General features: G+C 36.6%; 1 pseudogene; it reads right to left on the bottom strand.

Moving 5' to 3' along the window:
* Positions 1–969: 969 nt before the first annotated feature.
* On the bottom strand, positions 970–1306 carry LOC113197741 (10 kDa heat shock protein, mitochondrial pseudogene; annotated as a pseudogene).
* Positions 1307–5995: the final 4689 nt, after the last annotated feature.

Below are 5995 nucleotides of genomic sequence, written 5' to 3'. Positions count from 1 at the left end.
TAAGATTATAAGATCTGAAACTTAATAAGTCCATCCTAGTTTGAATGAACTGACTGGGTGGTAACTATAGGCAGGTAGTGGGTGGCTGGAGAGGGTGAGTCACTGGGGGCATGACCTGGAAGGGATTCTTCCCTGCAGCCTTTTCTCTTTTCCTCCTTCTCTCTCTCTGCTTCCTCTGTGCCATGAGCAGAGCTGTGCTTCACCACACTCTTCCGCCATGATGTTCTGCCTCACCTTGGGCCCAGAAAAATGGACTCAGCAGATCATGGACTAAACCTCTGGAATCATGAGCCAAAATAAACTTTCCCTTCTCTAAGTTGTCCTTGTCAGGAATTCTGGTCACAGTGACACAAAGCTGACTAATAGAGGTGCTCTTTCAGTTGATTCCTGTATCTCTTTGGTATTCTCTACCAACCGTGGTAGAGTACTTGCCTAGCATGTGTGAGGCCCTGGGTTCAATCCTCAGCACCAAATAAAAATAAATAAAATAAAGATCCATCAACAAAATATTATTTATTTATTTATTGCAGTGCTAGGGATTGAGCCCAGGACCTTGTGCATGCAATGCAAGCACTCTACCAACTGAACTATATCGCTAGCCCCTAAAAAATTTTTTTTAAAAAACATAGCTTTTATTGTTCAACACTTTGTGTACATGTGTATATGTGGGAGGAGGTACTGGGGCTCTAACTCAGGACCTTACATATGCTAGGCAAGCACTCTGAGCCACACCCCCATCTCTTTTTACTTGAGACATTGTCTCAATAAGTTAATTGCCCAGGCTAGTTGAAAACTTTCCATCCTCCTGCCTGAGCCTCTTTTTTTTTTTTCATTTACATATTTTATTTGGAAATGTTTACACAAGTACAGGTAAACTATGTTTTTGAGACAGTGGATATTATTAGATTATCATCAGTTTATTATAAAAGAGATATGGAAATGATTTACATGATGAAAGATTTCAGAACTTCAGTGGAATAATAGTTTCACAGGATGCCATTTCAACAGTGATTTGTTTAAATCTACATACTTTCCAAGAATGTCACCATCTCTAAATAATCCTTGACATCTAGAACTACTTTGGTGCCTACATACTCTGGGAGAAGAAAGTTACCTCCAACTTTCACAATAACTGGCTATCTCCTGTAGAGCCAGTTCCCACAGCTACTACTGTTGCTTGCAATACTTTTTCCTGATATATTTCTGGAAGCATAATGCCTCCCTTGGTTACGGTTTCAGCTGCACTCCTTTCGACCAATACTCAGTCAAAAAGTGGAAGAGACTTTCTAAATGCTTGTCTGGCCATACTGTAGCTGCAAAGAGACCCCCTGCCTGAGCCTCTTGAGTAGCTGGGATTTTAAGACTTATACTCTTTTTAAGTTTTAAGATTATGAGATCTGTAACTTCATAAGTCCATTCTAGTTTGAATGAATTGACTGGGCAAGTGCCAACATGCCCAACTGTTTAACAGAGTTTTTTACCTTCACTTTTTCTTTTTAACTCTTTGGTTTTTTCTTTAAAAAAAAATTTTTTTTTTTAGTTGTAGATGAACACACAGTATCTTCATTTATTTTTAACGTGGTGCTGGGGATCAAACCCAGTGCCTCACATATGTGAGGCAAACACTTTACCACTGAGCTACATCCCCAGCCCTACTTTCACTTTTTTACATCTGTAAGATGACATTCCAGGCTCATCTTGTGATTTCCTGCCTTAGTCTTAGAATTAGCCATTTCTTCAAGGAGTCCTGGTTACTTTTATTAGATTGGTATTAGAAAACAAGATTCGGCGCTATGTGTGTCATTGCTTCTGGAATATCATTGTTTCCACACCCTCTCTGCTAAAACAGCAATGAAATAGGCATGTGAGTACTAGCCAGTAAATCTACCCATATCTGTGAATAGTTTATATGGGGACCATGCTTAGTCTATTAGCTGCTGTGAGATGGGGTTGCAGCAACAAAACACTATAAACTAGGTGGATTATAAACAACAGAAATTTATTGCTTATAGTTCTGAAGGCTGGGAGATGGGATATCAAGGTGCTTCAGCATCTGGTAAGGACTTGTTTTCTGATTCATAATTGATGCCTTCTTGATGTGTGTCTTCACATGGTGGAAGGGGTAAGGCAGCTCTCTGGGGCCTCTTATAAGGGCATTAAGTCCATTCTTAAGAGCTTCACCCTCATAACCTAATTACCCTCTAAAAATCCCACAATGTAACTGTGAATTCCCTCAGCATCTTTGTTAAAAATCCATCAACCATAGATGTGCAAGCCTATTTCTTGCCTCTCCTGTATTCCACTGACTTATTTATGTCTATTTCACCAATACTATACTACCGTGGCTTCTGTAGCTTTACAGTAAAGCCTTATTTCTTTTTGTTGTTGTTGTTTTCTGTTTGAACAGTTGCATTACTATTCCATTGTAAGTATGTGCCATTGTAAGGATAATTTATTTAACTCAAGTTCTAAGGGGATTTAGTTATTTTTAACTTTCCTGTTACAAACAAGGCAATAACAAATTCCCAGGGGCATATAACATGGTGCCCATGTTATAATGCTTATGTAGGGATTGTAATGGTTTATTTGAATTGTCAATTTGATTGAATTAAGAGAGGTTGAAGATCAAGAGGCTTCTATGTATTGATCAAGATCAATGAGGGTGTGTCTAGGAATGATGAGCATGTGGAAAAGTGAACTGAAGTGGAGACCCTCCCTAAGTGTGGGCAGCACCATCCAATAGGGTGGAGGCTTGGATGGAATAAAAGTTGGAAAAACAAGGAAGCAGCAGCAGATGCAAGGGATAGGAAAAGAATTCAAACTATCCCTATTTTCCATGACATGATTCTATATTTAGAAGCTCAATTCTTCTTGAATGTGTTCTGGATTGCTGCTGCAATCACTGAGGCTATCAAATTCTCATTCCATCACTCTTCCAAAGCAGACTCTGCCAGTGATTCTCCAGATAGTTTCCAGAAGACTTCAGTCTCAGACTCGGGTAGCATGTTGATCCCTCTTGTTCTGAGGTGTCAACATGTTCTGCACAACTACTGGTTCTTCCAGCTCTGCAGCTTGCAGAAAGAAAGCCATTATGGACTATCCACCCAGCTTCTGGTTGTATAAGCCAATCTAATAAATCCCCTTTTCTCCTCATCATACTTCCTGTTGATTCTGTTCTTCTAGAGAACACTAATACAAGAAGATATATATAAAATCGAGGATGCTAGTTTAATGCTTTCCAAATTTTTTTTCCCCAGCTTCAGGTCCAGAACTACTATATCAGCCTTATTATAGAATTAACTAGTTTATGCTTGACTGTGTTCTAAGGCACCAGGTCTATCTTAAGTGGTGTTCTTTAGCCTTCTAGCAGTGTTAAAGCAAACAGTTCCTCTTTGATAAGTTTATAGGAGCTATAGAAAGGTGTTTCCTCAAGAAAACAAAATCAAGATGCACTTTCTGAGTTAAAAAGAAAAAGGTTATCAGGCCACCAGAAGGTACATTCTTCCTGTTTGAGTTATATTTTTGATCAATTGAGAAATTAATTTTCAAACAATTCTTGATGACCTGGTAATGGATTCACCAGTTTGCTGATCAGCCATAGAGACAGGTGAAGTACATAGTGTGGTAGTAAAAGTTAAGTAAATGAAAAAAGGATGACCCTGAGATTCGAACTGAAATTATGTAGTAGCCATCTGAAAAATTTACCTTTCAACACAATCCCCACTAAGTACTCACTGAACCTCAGCCAGAGATACTCCTCAGCTAGCTAACCAAACTCTAGTTGAATAACAAGAATTGACTGTACTTTTGTTTTAAACATGATTTAGACTTATTCATGACCACTTCCCTCTCTTCCTTCCCCTTTTGATTCACTGACATACCTCCAATCCTAAATCAGTGTCTGGCACATAAACAGCATTCTATTTACAATTATAGACAGAATGTTGTTAAAAAAATAAGTTTGTTGAATATGTTTTGGGGATTTGGTTAATATGAGCTTCACCTGAAAGATGAACCACTCTCATGGTTCTGATCAAATCAAATTTTTGAGCCTAACAAGATTAGTGTCTACAGAACAGAGCCTAGACTACTGATGATACAGAATTCATCAAGTTACATAGTCTTATAGGGTTCTGTCATGCTGTCATTATCAAAATGATATTTATCATCCAGAGATACCTATATAGAAATGACAATGATCCAACTCTTACCATGGGTCAGACACTGTACTGAGCATCTTATATACACTATCTCACTTAATTTTCATAGTAACATTTTGCTATAAATGTGTTTCATGAGGTAGGTACAACTTCTCCGTTCTATAGGTAAGAAACTGGGCTTAGTTAATTAAATGATCTAAGTAACTTGTGTTTTAGTTTTATTTATGAACATGGTGAATACAGCATTATTTTTTATTGAAGAAAACTTTATTGAATGATCAAACAGCCTCAAAACACTCACCTTGTTATTATCAAGATTTGCATTACCCCATAGGGTAGCAACCAGTCACATGTAGCTATTAAGCACTTCAAATGTGGCTAGTCCAAACCAAGATGTGTTGAAAGTATTAAAATACACACTACACTTTGAAGACTTAATATGAAAGAATGTAAGATACTCAATAATTTTTATACTGATTATATGGCAAAATATTAGATATATGGGATTAAGTAAAATATATTAGAGTCAGTTTTACTATTAGAATTAGTTTTCAAATTTTAGAAAATTTGAGACCATATGGCTTGCATTTGTGCCTCATTATTTTATTCCTATTAGACAATGATTGTCTACCAATTGTCCAAGGAAGACATTTATTTTAGTGAACACGTTTTACTTAGGTTCAATTTGACAGAACTTTTAGTCCATTGGTTGCTATAACAAAACACCTGAGACTGAAAAACTTATAAACAACAGAAATCTATTTCTCATGATTGAAATCCAAGATCAAAGTGATGTCTCGGGCTGGGGATGTGGCTCAAGCGGTAGCGCGCTCACCTGGCATGCACGGGGCACTGGGTTCCATCCTCAGCACCACATAAAAATAAAATAAAGATGTTGTGTCCACCAAAAACTGAAAAATAAATATTAAAAAACTTCTCTCTCTAAAAAAAGTGATGTCTCTTTGATGAATATGAAATTTACTCATAAGTTAAAACTTAAAAACCATTGAAAAATTTTAAAACTTTTGAGCATTTTACTGCATACTCTAGTCTCTTAGAACTTTTTTTTGTGGGAAGGGATCGAGAAAGGGCAGATTTGCTGACCAGAATTACTGGAAAATGATTCGTTATTTTCTTGTAGATAATAAATTACATTATATAAAATCATGTAAGTATATAAAATTATGTGTGCTAAATTTGTATATGTGAATGGTCTCTTATGATTAGTATTGTAATTTCACATTCAGGCCATGGATGAGTACAGATTATATTTAATGAAGGCTGATTTGGTGCAAAAGTAATATTTCATACACAAAATAATCTTTATTAATTAAAAGGGGAGAATTCCAACAACTTACTATTGTCAGAATCTTTATTAATAGACATATATATATATATATATATATATATATATATATATATATATATATATCTTGTAACAAATATCTCTTTCCAGAGTTTTCTCCTCTCCAAAATAAAAGTCATATTATTATTATGCCATCTCAAGTTTCTTGCATTTCTAAAAACACTGTGCCATGCTGTGCTATTCATAGGGGTATGTTCCCAGATATTTCTCTCTCCCTTCAACCCTACTGGAACAATATTTGTCTCTGAGGCTTCCTGTTTCCTCTCTCTTCCCTTGGGAAGGTGCTTTTCTGAAGACTGCTTCCCTGTGACACAGGGACCATAAATAGTTTCTATTTTATGTCTGTCCACTGGCTGAACATATACTATTTTGCCTTCTATCCATTCTCTCAAGATGGTAGTTTCTGAAATACCATTTGCCACCAGGACATTCCTCCTCAGCCACCTCTAACACCTGACTTAACTTGAGA

Source organism: Urocitellus parryii, chromosome 1, assembly GCF_045843805.1.
Source record: "Urocitellus parryii isolate mUroPar1 chromosome 1, mUroPar1.hap1, whole genome shotgun sequence".
Classification (NCBI taxonomy): domain Eukaryota; kingdom Metazoa; phylum Chordata; class Mammalia; order Rodentia; family Sciuridae; genus Urocitellus; species Urocitellus parryii.
The sequence above is the reverse complement of the archived record's forward strand: the minus strand, read 5'-3'. Positions and strand labels throughout refer to the sequence as shown.